The following is a 17,556-nucleotide window of genomic DNA, read 5'->3' on the forward strand; positions in this document are numbered from 1 at the left end:
AAAGAGTACAACAAGAAAAGTTCAAAGTGAGCAGAAGCAAAGATCAGAGCAGAAATAAATGAAATAGAGACTAATAAAGCAATACAAAAGATCAATGAAACAAAGAGCTGGTTCTTTGAAAAAAAATAAACAAGCCTGAAAAACCTTTAGCCAGACTCATCAAGAAACAAAGAGAGGACTCAAATAAATAAAATCAGAAATGAAAGAGGTGAAATAACAACTGACACCACAAAAACACACAAGACTGTAAAAAAAAATACTGTGAACAACTATATGCCAACAAGCTAGACAATGTGGACGAAGTGGACAAATTCTTAGAAAGATACTACCTTTCAAAACGGAATCAGGAAGAATCAGAAAACCTGAATAGGCCAATAATAACTGATGAAATTGAAACAGTACTCAAAAAACTCCCAGCAAATAAAAGCCCTGGCCTGGATGGTTTCACAGGGGAATTTTAACAAATATTCAAAGTAACACTTATACTTCTCAAATTATTCCAAAAGATCCAAGAGGAAGGAACATTTCCAACCTCTTTCCACAAGGCCAACATTATATTAATTCCTAAACCAGATAAAGATACTACAAAGAAAGAGAATTACAGGCCAATATCCCTGGTAAACATAGATGCTAAAATACTCAATAAAATATTAGCAAATTAGATCCAGCAATATATTAAAAAGATAACATGCTCTGGTTGGTGTGGCTCAGTTAGTTGGGCATTGTACTAGGCACCGAAAGGTTGCCAGTTCAATTCCTGGTCAGGGCATATGCCTCAGTTGTGAACTCCATCCCTGGTAAGGGACATGCAGGAGGCAGCCAATGTGTGTATGTGTGTGTGTGTATGTGTGTGTGCGTGCGCACGCGCCCCTCTCTTCCACTCTATCTAAAAATAAATCAATAAATAAAATTTACAAAAAGATCTTACACCATGACCAAGGAGGATTTATTTCAGGGATCCAAAGCTGGTACAATATTAGCAAATCAATAAATGTGATACATCGAATGAACAAATTGGAAAACAAAAAGCACATGATCTTATCAATAGATTCAGAAAAGCATTTGACAAAATCCAACACCCACTTCTGATAAAAACTCTCAGCAAGGTGGGAAGAGAGGGATCATACCTCAACATAACAGGCATATATAACAAACCTACAGCCAACATCATACTCAATGGGCAAAAACTAAAACCATTTACCCTAAGAACAAGAATAAGACAGGGTTGTCCTCCTTCATCACTTTTATTCAACTTAGTACTGGAAGACCTAGCCACAGCAACCAGACAAGAAGAAGAAATAAAAGGCATCCAAATTGGAAAGGAGGAAGTAAAACTGTCACTATTCACAGATGACTTGATATTGTACATAGAAAACCCTAAAGATTCCACCAGAAAACTACTAGAGTTAATAAAGGAATTTGGCAATATAACAGGATACAAAATCAACACCCCAAAATTGATGACATTTTTATACACCAATAATGAATTTTCAAAGAGGTGTAGAGGATCTACTTAAAACATAGTCACAACCCAAATAGACAACCAAAATGAGGAGACAGAGAAACAATCCCCAAATGAAAGAACTAGAGAAGTCTCCAGAAGAAGAGATAAATGAAGCAGAGATAAGAAATTTATCTGAAACAGAGTTCAGAGTAATGATGGTAAAAATGCTCAACAGAAAAAAGATATAGTAACTATGAAAAAGGAAGAGTCTGAGATAAAGAATGACATAACACGAGAGAACCAAGATGTCAGCATAGGTAAACACCTATACTTGCTGCCTCTCACAACCACATTAAAATTACAACTAAAAGACTGAACAACTATCATCCAGAACCATGGGAAAGCTGGCTGAGTGGAAGTACTACAACTAGAGAGGTAAAGAAGAAAGCACATTGAGATTGGAAGGAGGTACGGAGCCGCGGACCGGGCTGGCACCCAGGTGCGCTGCTTTTATAATCGGGAGGGAGATACAAGCTCCCACTTGCTCTGAACTCCAGTTCTGGACGAGAATCTGGGAAACCCAGACACATATGGAGAGAAACTGGCATCGGGGCAGGAATGTGAGGGCGACTTTCTTTCAGACAGAGGTGCTTGCAGCAGTCATTGTTCCTGCACTATGACCTCTCTGGTGCAGGGCTGACTGGCAGCCATTGTTGTTTGCTCCACCATGGTGATTCCCTGATACCCTGCCCCACCCAATTTATAACCCCACCCAAGCTGTGCACAGCGGCTTTTGCATATGAATGGCATGTCCTTTCCCAGCCTAAAACCTGTCAAACAAGCTGCAGCTGGGTCAGGGAGCCCCAAAGCTACCAATAAAAGGCCCAAGGCCAGCACTAGCACCAGCCTGCCTTCCTTCACAACTGGGCCTTGCATGGACACTTCCAAACCTGATACAAAGAAGAGGAATCTTCAGATCTCTCTGTAGCTCCTGCTGGGTGGTCCCAGGCAGTGGATAACTTTGCACCTCCCTGGAGACCCAAGAGACAGTGTACCCTGTGGTCAGTGTTTAGACCATACCAGATTTCAACTCTTCATATCCGTAAGTGACACACTCAAGGGGAAGACTCAGTGAGCACCAAAGCCCCACTGAAGCAACTCCTGCTCCATAAAGGTGTCTCCTGCACAGCAGCCCTCTCACTATAGTCACTACTGGTCCTCACAGTCAATTGGCTTGGAGGTCAATTCCCCACAGTGAAACCAACAGCAAATAAGGCTCAACGACAACCAGACTGTGCACACAGCTCACAAAGGGGTTCACCAAGAGTGTCCACCTCAGGTGACTGGGGAGATTCAGCCACTGGCCCCTATAGGACACCTACTACACAAGGCCACTCTATCAACTCAAGTAGACTTAGCAGCTACCCAATACATAGAAGCAAACACAGGGAAGCAGCAAAAATGTGGAGACAAAGAAACATGTCACAAATGAAAGAAATGGAAGAAAGCAAAATACTGGCTACAGAGTTCAAAAACCACAGTTATAAGGTTACTCAAGAATCTTCTAGAAACCTCCAAGGAACTTAGCGAGACCTTCAAGGATCTTAGTGAGAATGCAAAAAAAAAAAACCAAAAAAAAAAAAAAAGGTAAAGGACCAGTCGGAAATTAAGCATACACTGACTGAAATAAAGAATAATACACAGGGATTCAACAGTAGATTAGAGGATCTGGAGAATCAAGTCAATTATTTGAAATATGAGGATGCAAAAAATACCCAACCAGAGGAGCAAAAAGAAAAAAAGAATCCAAAAATATGAAGATAGTGTAAGGAGCCCCTGGGACAACTTCAAGCATACCAACATCCAAATTATGGGGGGGGGGGGGGGCAGAAGAAGAGAGAGAGCAAGATATTGAAAACCTATTTGAAGAAATAATAACAGAAAACTTCCCCTACCTGGTGAAAGAAATAGACTTACAAGTCCAGGAAGCACAGAGATCCCCAAACAAGAGGAATCCAAAGAGGACCACACCAAGACACATCATAATTAAAATGCCAAGAGAAAAAGACAAAGAGAGAATCTTTTTTTAAATATATTTTATTGATTTTTTTAAAGAGATGAAGGGAGAGGAATAGAGAGTTAGAAACATCGATGAGAGAAACATCGATTCAGCTGCCTCCTGCACACTCCCCACTGGGTATGTGCCCGCAACCAAGGTACATGCCCTTGACCAGAATCCAACCTGGGACCCTTCAGTCCGCAGGCCAACGCTCAGTCCACTGAGCCAAACCGGTTAGGGCAAGAGAGAATCTTAAAAACAGCAAGAAAAAAACAGATAGTTACCTACAAAGTAGTGTCCATACAATTGTCAGCTGATTTCTCAACAAGAAACTATGCAGGCCAGAAGGGAGTGGCAAGAATTATTCAAAGTGATGAATAGCAAGGACCTACAACCAAGATTACTCTACCCAGCAAAGCTATCACTTAGAATTGAAGGTCAGATAAAGAGCTTCACAGACAATAAAAAGCTAAAGGAGTTCATCACCACCAAACCAGTATTATATGTAATGCTGAAGGGTATTCTTTAAGAAGAGGAAGAAGAAAAAGGTAAAGATAAAAATTATGAACAAAGTGACAACAAATACATATCTATCAACAAGTGAATCTAAAAATCAAATGAATAAAAAATCTGATGAACAGAATAAACTGGTGAATGGAACAGAATCAGGGGCATGGAAATGGAACAGACTAATGATACTCAGAGGGAAGAGGGTGTGGGGGTGTGTGGGAAGAGATTAGACAAAGATCTTATATGCACATATGCATTACGTAAGGACACAAACAAATAGGGGGCGAGGGCCTGGGGTGGGATGGGAACTGGGTGGAGGGGAGCTGTAAGGGGAAAAAAGAGGGACATTTGTAATAAAGATTTTTTGTAATAAAGATTTAAAAAATCCAGGAGGACAGCTTAAGGGAGCTGTGGGACAATGTGAAACGTAAGGATATTAGAAAAGCAGGTGTGCCAGAAGAGGCAGAAAGGGAGAAAGGAATAGAGAAGAAATAATGGCAGATGATTTCCCTAACCCAGTAAAGGAAAAAGTCACACAAGTTTAGGAGGCACAGAATTCCAAACAAGAAGAACCCAAACAGACCCAAACCCAGACACATCATAATTAAAATGCCAAAAATTAAAGACAAAGATAGAATCTTAAAGGTAGAAAGAGAAAAGAAAACTGTTACCTACAAAGGAGTTCCCATAAGGCTGACACCTGATTTCTCATCTGAAACTCTATAGGCCAGAAGGGAATGGCATGAAGTACTCAAGGTAATGGAAAGCAAGGATCTGAGACCAAGATTACCATATCCAGCAAGGCTATCATTCAAAATAGACAGTCAAGCCCTAACCGATTTGGCTCAGTGGATAGAGCGTCGGCCTGAGGACTGGAGGGTCCCAGGTTCGATTCCGGTCAAGGTCATGTATCTTGGTTGTGGGCACATCCTCCCTAGGGAGTGTGCAGGAGGCAGCTGATTAATGTTTCTCTCTCATCAATGTTTCTATAACTCTCTATCCCTTTCCTCTCCTCTCTGTAAAAAATCAATAAAATATATTTAAACAAACAAACAAAATAGTCAAATAAAGAGCTTCCTAGACAAAAAAAGTCTAAAGGAGTTCATCACCACCAAGCCAGCATTACAAGAATTGCTAAAGGGATTGCTGTAAAGGGATTGCTGAGAAGAAACAGAGAGAAACCTAGACATACAGAATTAAAATGAATATAAATAAGTACCTCTCAATAATAACCCTAAATGTAAATAGATTAAATGCTCCAATCAAAAGGCGTAGGGTAGCTGAATGGATACAAAAACATGACCCAACTATATGCTGTCCACGAGAGACCCACCTCAAAACACAGGATGAAAGTGAAGAGATGGAAATGGAAAAGAAAAAAAAGCTGGAGTAGCAATACTCATATCCGACAAAATGACTTTAAAATGAAGGCCATCACAAGAGATAACAAAGGTCACTACATAATGCTAAAGGGATCAATCCAACAAGAGAATATAACCCTGGTAAACATATATGCACCCAACATAGGAGCACCTAAATATATTTAAAAAAACAACGAATATTGATCAACAACTATTTCCCTAAAATATTTGTTGACTTTGGCTCCTTAAGTGTTTCTTTGTGTTATAAGGTGATACAATTGAATAAGATAGAGAGCAGCACTTTAATTTTCATTTTATTTTTTAGAGAAAGGGAGGGAGGAGGGAGGGAAACAGAGAGGGAGGGAGGAAGGGAGAGAGAAACATTGATTTGATGTTCCTTTTATTTATGCATTCATTGGTTGATTCTTGTATGTGCACTGACCCAGGAGCATACCTGTAATCTTTGAGTAAGGACCACACTCTAATCAACTGAGCTATGTGGCCAGGGCTGGAGTAGCACTTTAAATAAAAAAAATTATGGTTAGTCCATTAACAAGTCTTTATTTTGCAGTTTGTGAAGGGACAGAAGCACCCCTTCATTTTAAAAAATTACTACAGAGGTATCAACTGGCTATAAGGTAGACAATTCTTCTAAAATCATATTATTATTTAAGGGAAAAATCCTTGAATGTTAGAAAGGGTAAAGTTTCATAAACAAATGTACAGTGACATCATTTGAAGTGATTATCAATATGTATTATTTGAACATTATTATATTCCTTCTTGATTATAATTTATTTTTAGGGGATTTCAAACTTCAAACACCTGTCTCTTATGCAACCTAGCTGAAATTACTGCCTCTGGCCAGCCCCTAAATGTCTATTAATCTTCTACTAATCTGTGATGCTAAGCTTAATCTTCTCCTAAGGATCGAGACCTCATATGACTCCTGTGATATTTAATTCTATATTGATTTCAGGTAAATGAATTGAGTATAATAGCAATATTAATAATAATTATGGAAACAAAATAGCAGCCAATATTTGAGCCCTTACTATGTGCTAGGCAGTGTACTTTACATGGATTACTTACTACTCCTTTGTGAGGTAGGTCCTACTATCTTCTTATCTTACTGAAGGAAATGAAGCTTGGAAAGCTTATGTGTCTTGCTAAGATTATACCCTAAAAAGGGTGGTTGGTAGGTTTACTTGGGAAAGGGACAGGACTTAAACCATTTGCTCTTTTTACTTGGCATCAACCACCCAGCAAACACTGAATAGATTTTTTATAACTTATAAATAAATAGAATTAAAACAATTTCTGTAGAGTTTATTATGATTTTTAGTGATCTGTTCTTATTCAGATTTATGTCAGTGAATACAAATATATAAACTTGTTTTAAGATGCAGAGAAGTAGGAAGCAATGACATTAAACCTCATATATATTTGCATGGCTCCTTAGAGGTACATGCCAACAAAAATTGTGGTCATATGCCACCATGTGGTTAATATGCTATAGGTTACTTGCCCTACAATTAAATGGGTCCTTTTGAACCTTTATTGTCAAAAGTAAATGTATGCAAATTCCTGAAATAGGTTGATTAGCTATTTTACACTTCACATCAAATTATTTTAATGAAATAAATTTCTCTCTAATGTTAAGTTTGAATAAGGTAAAGCCTTATATTACCATATGCTGGCTTATAAAACTGTACTATAATATCTCTGTTCAGTAAACTATGCATTGAGTTTTCAAAACTTGAATAAAGGACTAAAGACAAAGGGAGAAAATTGTACACAACATCAGGGTGGAGGAAGAAAAACCTAAAACCTCACTTTGGGTACTTTAAAACTTCATTTGTTCTCCCTGTAATTACCAACACACAGTCCACATTTAAAAAGACACGTGTAGTATAGTGCTAGAAAAAGGAAGAGAAAAAAATTTTCTGTGCCAGTCTTATTGACTTTCATTTTCTTAATAAAGGGTACAGAGCTTAGGCTATATTCCCACTTAAAGCATATTATGAAATATGACCTTGACCAAAATGTTCTTCTCTGATATCTGTGTAATTCCTAAGTTTATTAACAGAAAAGGTACCTGCCCTAACATAATTTATATAAACATTACCAGATGTTAGATATTATCTTAATATTTTAACAACAGTTAAGAATTACTCAACAAATCTATATCACTAGAAATTTGTGTTAAAACTATTCATAGGTTTAAATCATGGCGTAGTTTCAAAACAGCAGAGGAATATTATTACCCTGAACAACTAAAGATATGCACAGACTATTGGTAGACACGATTTGGTAGATCCTAAAATCAGTATATGTATTAAAAAATAGGGCCACGAAAGCAGCAGTACCAACAATAGCAAAAAAACAATGTGAGGATTTAACAAAATATAATTCATGGGATGGAGTGGTGAATAGAGCTTACATAGCTGGTTCAGTATACAGAACTGAGGACCCAAAGTAAAGCTCCAGTTCCCTACTTTTCACACACCTGCTATGACAGACAAATCACTTCATTTCAATTTTATTACTTGCAAAAGTAAGTCTAATTCTAACACCACTTTCAATGATCATTAAGAAACAATAAAAAGTCATTAAATATCACTGTAAAGGTGACTAGAATTTTGAAACAGGCCATATGAAAGTGCTAGCATTGTATAATTCACTATGGATGAAAGAAAAGGAGCAAAGAATAGCATTCTTGACTTTAAGTAGCTGCAAAAGTAAAAAGACAAGTTAATAAATTGAGCCTGAGATATTAAATATAACTGAAAAGTGGAGAAGCAGAAAAAGTAAATAAGAACAGAAATACAGGAAGAGGAGTTATATAATAATGACTTAAAGAGGAAGTGATAAGGCAGAAAGATATAATTGCATATCAAGTAAGTTGAAAATAAACACCTTCAGAACTATCAAAGGAAAATGGGGGGAAAAACTCAAAAAGGCATGCAATTTAATCATTTTTCAGATAAACAGCAATTTGAGGGGGAAATGAAAATGTATAATTTTTAGCAGTCTTTCATCTTAAAAATTATATATAAAAAGGAAGGTGTTTGTAATTGTACCATAATAATAGAACCCAACTTTGAAATGTCTTTAAGAGCAGGCTGAAATACCAAGAAATTCCTCACTACAAATATCAAAAACACCTATTTGTACCCATTTTCAGAGAGGAACAATTTTCAAATTCTTGTTAAAGGAAATATAAATCAAGTAGTAGTGGACAGAGTTATATAATATTCTAAATATAAGCCTAGGAAACAAAGTCTCAACATTTTTTAATTTAAAATAATTTTAATGTTGACATTATTGCAGGACTCCCTCTATCCCCCCCCCCCTTTTTAGAGTACCTACATTGGGCCTGGTACTTCTCTTATCCCAATGCTACCACCTTACTTCAGGACTGTATATTCCCCTCTCCTCTGGATAATTTTAATAGCATCCAAACAAGTATCTTAACATCCATTTTATTTTCTCCAATCTATTCTGTACACTAATACAGAAAGTGATTTTTCTAAAATGAAAATTTGATGTTGGTCCTGTGCTTAAAAATCATTAAATAGATCCCAAACATACAACACAATGTACAAATTCTTTAACTTCTATGGTCAGTCTTTGTTCTCACCTCTTCTCACACCCACCATTACTCTACCACTACTTCTTTACACTCCATTATGTTTAACTACTTGAGACTCCTAAAATTCACCATGCTATTTTATGCATGTTTTTTTTTTCTTTGCTTCTGTTCTTGAAGGGCCTTCACCTTTTACCCTCATAGCAATGCAAACAGCTACCCACTTCTATTTTCAACATCAGTCAGTTCCCCATCCCAAACTTTTCCAAGAAAGAACCAAAAATTCCTTCCTTGGTGCCTATACTGTTATCTATTATAGAAGCCATAATTTTTATTTTTATATTTATTTGCTTAGAAGTACACTCATTAGACTACAGGTTCCTTAGGAGCAGGAACCAAGTCTTAATTATCAATGTATACTTAGTAACTAGCATATCGGCACATCACAGATACCTGAAAAGTTTTTAATCAATGAATGAAAAACTAAGCTTCATTATTTTAATTATTTACTGCCTACAGATTAAAAGCTAAAACCTATTATCAGTTATTGAGTTATATCAATTATTTTCTTGAAATTTCTGATTTATTCCATAATCATTACCCTATCATATGTCCTCTTCTTGCATTTTACTGCCCGGCTAATTTTTCAAAAGCCTACATTCACATACAACAGCACCATTCATAAACTTATAATGAATACTATTTTAAATTCAAATACCTTCATTTACTTTCCATGACTCTCCATAAGCTGGCCCCACCTTACCCATCCAATTTCAACTCTTCATCTGGCCAATTTATTCATCATACCTTATTTCTCTGGTATATAAATAATTTACCTTTCCTTTTGCCCAAGCTGTTTTACACCTCATTCTTTCCTAATATAATTACATACTAACCATCCTTTATGGGCCAATAGTCTGACTTTTTCCATTAAAACTGTACCTGAATGCTCCATCCTCTGTTTTTTAACCATATACAGTAGGCTGTAGATCCTCAGGTTATGTAGGAGATCCGTTCCTACGGCACGACGTAATGAGATTTTTGCCGTAAGTTGGAACCCACCTATATAAGCACCTACGTCACTCACATGGAGCACATACACAGCAGTAATGAAGTGAAACAGTAAAAAAATTTAAAAGAAAGATAACAATTCCTGACCTTTACTTGTGGTACATAAATAATAAAAAAACATAAAGCACATATGTGCATATGTCGAGATGATGAAACTTTTTTTTTAATAAATACTATAAATGGGAGATGGCGATGTAACCACAAAACGACGTACATAGAGTCCAACATAACCCGAGGACTTTCTGTACAGTAGTCCACCCTTATCAACTGGGGAGATGTTTCAAGACTCCCAGTGGATGCCTGAAACTGTGGATAGTACCGAATCCAATATATACTATGTTTGTCCTATACATGCATGCCTTTGATAAAGTTTAATTTATAACCTAAGCACTGTAAGAGTGTAACAATGATAACTAATAATAAAATAGAACAATTACAACAATTATGTGAATGTGGTTGGTCTCTCAAAATATTGTATTGTACTTACCCTTCTTCTTGTAATAATGAGATGATAAAGTGCCTACCTGATGAAATGAAATGAGGTTAATGCCTTAGGCATTGTGATGTAGTGCTAGGCTACTAATGACCTTCTGACGATATATCAGAAGGAGAATCATCTGCTTTGGGTTATCCTGGATCATCAGCCTTGATAAAATGTTGATTTTTGGGGGAAATTTAATATTTTCAGACCATGGTTGACCGCAGGTAACTGAAATTGCGGAAAACAAAACCATGAATGCGGGGGGGGGGGGGGGGGTTGTACCGTACTATGGCAAAAAAATTCAGTACCTTAATTCTTTGATTTTTGTGGTTAATCCTTACTCAAGGATATTTTTCCCATTGATTTTTAGTGAGAATGGAAGGGAAGGAGGGAGAAGAGAGAGAGAGCGAGAGAAAGAGAAAGAGAGAAACACTGATGTGAAAGAGACACATTGATTGGTTGCTTCCTGCACAGGCCCCGACCAGGCCTGGGATCAAACTCCCAACCCAGGTATGTGCACTTGACCAGAAATCAAACCCACGGACCCTTCAGTATGTGGGGCTATGCTCTACCCATTGAGTAACACACCAGCCAGGACTTAATTCTTTTTTTTTTTTTTTAATATATTTTATTGATTTTTTACAGAGAGGAAGGGAGAGATAGAGAGTTAGAAACATCGATGAGAGAGAAACATCGATCAGCTGCCTCCTGCACATCTCCTACTGGGGATGTGTCCGCAACCCAGGTACATGCCCTTGACCGGAATCGAACCCGGGACCTTTCAGTCCGCAGGCCGACGCTCTATCCACTGAGCCAAACCGGTTTCGGCAGGACTTAATTCTTTAAAAAAATGTTATTTTTCTCTCTAAAAGTGGACTATCATTACTTCCTTCAGGTAAATCGCCTATATTTCTTACTGCATTCCCTTTTAAATCCTGACAAGTTTAGTTATTCTGATAGGTAAAGGGCATTATGGTGTAAGTACAGTGTTTCTTAAATATTTTTAAGAAAATATTTAAAGCCAGCATGGCTCAGTGGTTGAGCATTGACCTCTGAACCAGGAGGTCACAGTTCGATTCCCGGTAAAAGCACATGCCCAAGTTGCGGGCTTGATCCCCAATGGGGGTGTGCAGAAGGCAGCCAATCAATGATTCTCTCTCATCATTGATGTTTCTATCTCCCTCTCCCTTCCTCTCTGACATCAATAAAAATATATTTTTTAAAAAGCAGTAACAGCCTCTCTTTAAATTAAATCTTACGTTGCAGCCCAATATATAAGAGATAAAAGGAGTGAATGAAACTGATTTAAAGTGCTGCCTATCTGGCCTTTCCGTACTCACTGAGCCTTATGGTAGCTCTGGACCACCTCTGCAGATCTCCTAGGGGCATCTTGGAATACAATTTGAAAACTACTGGGTTAAATTTTAGCTCTAACATGTATTGGCCATATACCCTTGGGTAATCACAAACTAACTTTCAGTTTCTTCAGATACTATATACGTATAAGAAAGACCTTTGTAAACTTTATAGCTTCCTATAAGTTTGAAGAATTTACAAGCCATGAGCTAAACTGGTTATATTATAAAATCTTAACAGTTATCTCACACAATGGTATTTTCTGTGAAATCATTCTATATTTTAAAATCCAGCTTTATTTAAAACAAAATGCATTCTACATGCCATTCAATTCTAGGAATCCCAGGTCCTCTGCCTTATTTCTTATACTTGGAATTAACTTTCTAATCTCCATTTAGGGGTAATAAAATATGATAAAGAGTGCATGCTTTCAAGTTAGGCAGACTTGGTTTGAAGGCCAGCTTCACCACTAATTTTACCTAATAATAGACAAACATGTAAATTGACCATACCTTTGCTACACTAACCAACCAATCAGGAGAGTATGCAAATTAACCTAACAAAGATGGCAGTTAATTTGCATACGTAGGCTCCAAGCGGTGGAGCGAAGCTTGACAGCCTCGGGGCCAACGGAGCAGCGAAAGCCTCATGGCCGCAGGGCCAGCTCTGGCTGGAGCCCAGCCAGAGCGAAGGCCTGGGTGCTGGGTGCCAGAGGAAAACCGGTGCCAGCAGCCAGGGGAAAGGAAGGCCTATTGCACAAATCTCTTTGTGCAACAGGCCTCTAGTCCTATCTAGTAAAGAGGCAATATGCAAATTGACCATCACTCCAACACACAAGATGGTCACCCCCATGTGCACACAAGATGGCCACCACTAGATGGCCAACAGGGGAGGGCAGTTGTGTGCGATCAGGCCTGCAAGGGAGGGCAGTTGGGGGGGACCAGGCCTGAAAGGGAGGACAGGTGGGGGTGACCAGACTTGCAGGGAGGACAGTTGGGGGTGACTGGGCCATCAGGGGAGGGCAGTTGGGGGCAATTGGGCCGGCAGGGAAGCAGTTAGGCATCGATCAGGCTGGCAGGGGAGTGGTTAGGGGGTGATCAGGCTGGCAGGCAGAAGAGGTTAGGGGCAATCAGGCGGGCAGGCAGGCAAGCGGTTGGGAGCCAGCAGTCTTGGATTATGAGAAGGATGTCCGACTGCCCATTTAGGCCCAATCCCACCAGGGTCCCAGATTGGAGAGGGTGCAGGCTGGGCTGAAGGACACACACACACACCGTGCACGAATTTCGTGCACCGGGCCTCTAGTTAAGTTTATAAACTTAATTAAGTTACATAACCTCTCCAAGCCTTAATTTCCTCACCTCAAAAATGAAAAGAGCACTGTCAGTTTTGCAGTTGCTGTTGGATTAAGGAAGATAATTTGAACAAAAGAGTAAGAAACCCATAAGTTAACTATTATTTTCCTTTTTGGAAAGACCTTTGGAGAGTTGAAACACTTTGTGTTAATGTAGCATTTAATAGTCCTTTTCCTTTTTATTCTTGAGCAAAGGATAACAGCACCAAAATCAAAATACAATAAAGTCTATAAATGAAAAAGTATGACATATTTGATGACTCAGAATGCCAAGTTATAACGCAGATGGTTTATTTCCAGACATCCTATAATGATGAAATAGCATTTTTCCCCCTGATTTTTAAAATCTTCTTTAAAGCATAGACAACATATCACTTCTCAGCCTTTTGGCTAAAATTAAGTGTAAAGCATACACAATGTCTTGTTTTTATTAATATACTCTCACAATACACCTCCAAAGTCAGCAAATAATAAATGTTTATAGAAGTAAACAGATTTCATACAATCAGAAATTTACCATTTAACAAATAAGTTCAAGTCAATTACCTCTTTTCAAATTGGAATCTTTGCTTCCTGTCAGAAATATTACTATGGGCTATTTTTCATAAAAGTTGAAGTTTAAAGTTAAGTAAAATTTTAGGCAAGATGCTAGTTGGATATATGATCTTTCTCAAATTGAAAACAGATTTCACTATCCTTAAAATTGTAAACATATGTGCAATTAAGTAACTGATAGGAAAGGTGTTGGAGATACAAGAGTTAAACAAAACAAAGCAAATAAACACTATGCAGTTGTTTTTAAAAGGTAGAGGTAGCCCTAACCAGTTTGGCTCAGTGGATAGAGCATCAGCCTGCAGACTGAAGGGCCCCGGGTTTGATTCCGGTCAAGGGCATGTATCTTGGTTGCAGGCTTGGTCCCCAGCCCTGGTTAAGGCATGTGCAGGAGGCAACCAATTGATTTGTCTCTCAGACTGAAGTTTCTCTCTCTCTTTCTCTTCCCCTCCCTTCCACTCTCCCTAAAAATCAATGAAAAAATATCCTCAGGTGAGGATTAACAACAACAAAAAAAGGTACAGGTATATGTTTTAACTAGAGGCCCAGTGCCTCCCTCCCTTCCCCCGGCTGGCCCTAACCCCTGGTCAAATTCCCAGTATAGGGGACAATTTGCATACTATGCTTTTATTATATAGGATATGGAAACTTGTTCAAGAAACATCTGGGTGAAAAGAGCAAGTTGCATAAGAGTATGTATGGTATGGTTCTATTTGTGCTTGTGTGCTTTTAAAGTTACGAACAAAATTATTTGCCTACAGAAAAATTTCTAAAGACTATTCAAGAATCCTACTCACATTCTATAATAATACTAGAGGCCCAGTACATCCATGCACCAGTGGGGTCCCTCAGCCTGGCCTGTGGTGATCAGCCAAAACAGGCAGTCCTATATACCCTGAGGGATGTATTAGTGCACAAAGCAGTATGTGGCTGGGGAGGAGCCCAAGCCCAGGCCGGGAGCTGCGCTGCTCCTGCTCATCGCAGCCCCACTGCACCTGCTGCCGGTACCACTCAGTAGGCTCGCTGCTGCTCTGCTACATTCTCCATGCACCTGTCCTAGGGCAATACTGGTGCACCCATGACTGAGAAGTGGCCACAGGCTCACACCCAGTCAGTCTCGATGCTTGTCCCAATCCCAGTCCTGGTCCAGATGGGGGAGGAGCGCACGGGGAGAGGAGGGAGGGAGTGTCCAAGGGAGAGGCTCATGCCACCACAGCTGCGCTCGCCAGCCATGAGCCCTTCATCTGGCATCCACTGGTCAGCTGAGCACTCAGGGCAAACCAGCTGGCCCCACCCATGCACCAGGCCTCTACCCTATATAGTAAAAGGGTAATATGCCTCCCGGCACCGGGATCAGCATGACAGGGGGCAGCGCCCAAACCCCCTGATCGCCCTGCGGCTCTGTGTGTGACAGGGGGCGGGGCCACAACCCCCTGAGCAGCCCTGCTCTGTGCCTGATAGGGGGGAGCTCCCCAACTCCCCCCCCCCCCGCCACGGGCCCTGCTCTGTGTGTGACGGGGTAGAGCCATAACCTCCCCATCGGCCCTGCCCTGAGTGTGAGTGGCGGCGCCCCAACCCCCTGATCGGCCCTGCTCTGTGGGTGATAGAGGGCGGCACCCCAACCCCCTGATGGGCCCTGCTCTGTGCGTGACAGGGGGCGGCGCCCCAACCCCCCTGATGGGCCCTGTTCTGTGAGTGATAGGGGGCAGTGCCCAAACCCCCTGATTGGCCCTGCTCTGTGCATGACAGGGTACAGTGCCCCAACCCCCCTGATGGGCCCTGCTCTGTGAGTGACAGGGGGCAGTGCCCCAACCCCCTGATTGACCCTGCTCTGTGCGTGACAGGGGGTGGCGCCACAACCTCCCCATCGACCCTGACGTGAGTGTGACAGGGGGCGGTGCCCCAACCCCCCAATCGGCCCTACCCTGAGCATGACTGAGGGTGGCATCGCAACCTCCCGATCCGCCCTGCTCTGTGCATGACAGGGGGCAGCGCCCCAACTCCCCAATCGGCCCTGCTCTGAGCCCGACCAGGGGCTGCACCTAGGGATTGGGCCTGCCCTCTGCCACCCAGGAGCAGGCCTAAGCCAGCAGGGCGTTATCTCCCGAGGGGTCCCAGACTGCGAGAGGGCACAGGCCGGGCTGAGGGACCCCCCCCCCCCGAGTGCACAAATTTTTGTGCACCGGGCCTCTAGTAGGATAATAAAGAGCTAATATGCTAATTAGCCCGGACGGTAGAACAACCTTCAGGAATGACCTTCCGGAACAAGCAGTGGGTGGGGCCATAGGGGGTTGATGCGAGGGCCAAGGTAGCCAGGGGCGGGCTGTGAAGGCTGAGCCCCTTGCATGAATTTCATGCATCGGGCCTCTAGTATATAGATAATTAAGAAAGAAAGCCAAATCATTATCAATATTTCATGGTATGGAAACTAAAATGATTCTTTTTAAAAAAGTATTTTAAATGTAATATAAAAATGTGTAGATTAAAATCTTCATGTGCCTAAGTTGTTATCAAAGGAATTTGATAGATGCTGTAACAAAAACTCTTTCCTACATGCTCTAACAGTGAACTTTAAATGGAAAAAATGTTCAATGACTAGAAAAACAAAAATATTTGCTTACATAGACAAAGGATTTTAAAAATTTCTAAATACTTAATGTTCATGTTACTTTAATTGACATATACATTAACAATTATTTGGAAAGCCCAGGCCAGCGTTGCTCAGTGGTTACAACATCAGCCTGTACAAGAGCATGTACCAGGGCTACAGGTTCAATCCCCAGCCCCAGTTGGGGTACATACGGGAGGCAACCAATGGCTGTGTCTCTCCCACATCGATGCTCTCTCTCTCTCTCTCTCTGCCCTCTCTCTTCCCTTCTCCCCTCCCTTCCACTCTCTCTGAAAATCAATGGAAAAAATATCCTTGGGTGAGGATTTAAAAAAATTAATTGGAGAAAATACAATATACAGATGAAGACTTATATACATGAAACCTGTATAATTTTATTAACCTATAAATTCAATTAAAATATTTTTAAAGAAAAAAAATTCCCAGCTGGTGTGGTTCATTGGTTGAACATCAACCTATGAACCAGGTAGTTGTGGTTCAATTCCTGGTTGGCAGGTCAACCCCCAGTAGGGGGTGATCAGGAGGCAGCCAATATCTTTTCCTCTCCCTTCCTCTCTGAAATCAATAATATATATATATATATATATATATATATATATATATATATATATATATATATATAAATAACAACAGCTACTTAACAAATTAATTGGAAAAATAAATGATTCATATTAGCATTAGCCATTATTCCTATTAACTTTTTCTTTCACTAAATGTGTCCAACCATATGAGTAACCAAAATACTTTTCAATTTTTTTACAAATGACTAAAGTAACTTTGATAGAGTGTCACCGTAACCTGGTAGCTGCTTTCCCAATTCTCTTAACAGGCACATGGAACCTTAAGTGTTTGAATTTGAAACCAAAACAACAGGAATAGCATCCCCCAACAATTCCACCCAGAATGGCTTTTTAGATAACTAGAATAGGTTTAAATATATAAACTCCTTATTTAGATCAGAGCACATATGGTTTTCTCTTATGTTCAAAGGGTCAAAATGTTATCTACTGTCATATTACATTTCTATGTTAATATTAAAAAATGTTTTCTTATCTAAGGACAATGGACCAAATGACATGTAGATACTAGTCCTGGCTCTGCCTCTTATTAGCTGAAAATTGTTGACAAATCACTGAATGTCTCTGACCCT

The 17,556-nt window shown here is 39.9% G+C and overlaps 1 protein-coding gene across 9 annotated transcripts in view; it reads right to left on the reverse strand.

Moving 5' to 3' along the window:
- The window catches only part of ATRX (ATRX chromatin remodeler), a 310,126-nt gene that overhangs the window by 27,324 nt on the left and 265,246 nt on the right, over positions 1 to 17,556 (reverse strand). The window lies entirely within an intron of this gene.

This window comes from Myotis myotis, unplaced genomic scaffold, assembly GCF_014108235.1.
Source record: "Myotis myotis isolate mMyoMyo1 unplaced genomic scaffold, mMyoMyo1.p scaffold_m19_p_4, whole genome shotgun sequence".
NCBI lineage: Eukaryota > Metazoa > Chordata > Mammalia > Chiroptera > Vespertilionidae > Myotis > Myotis myotis.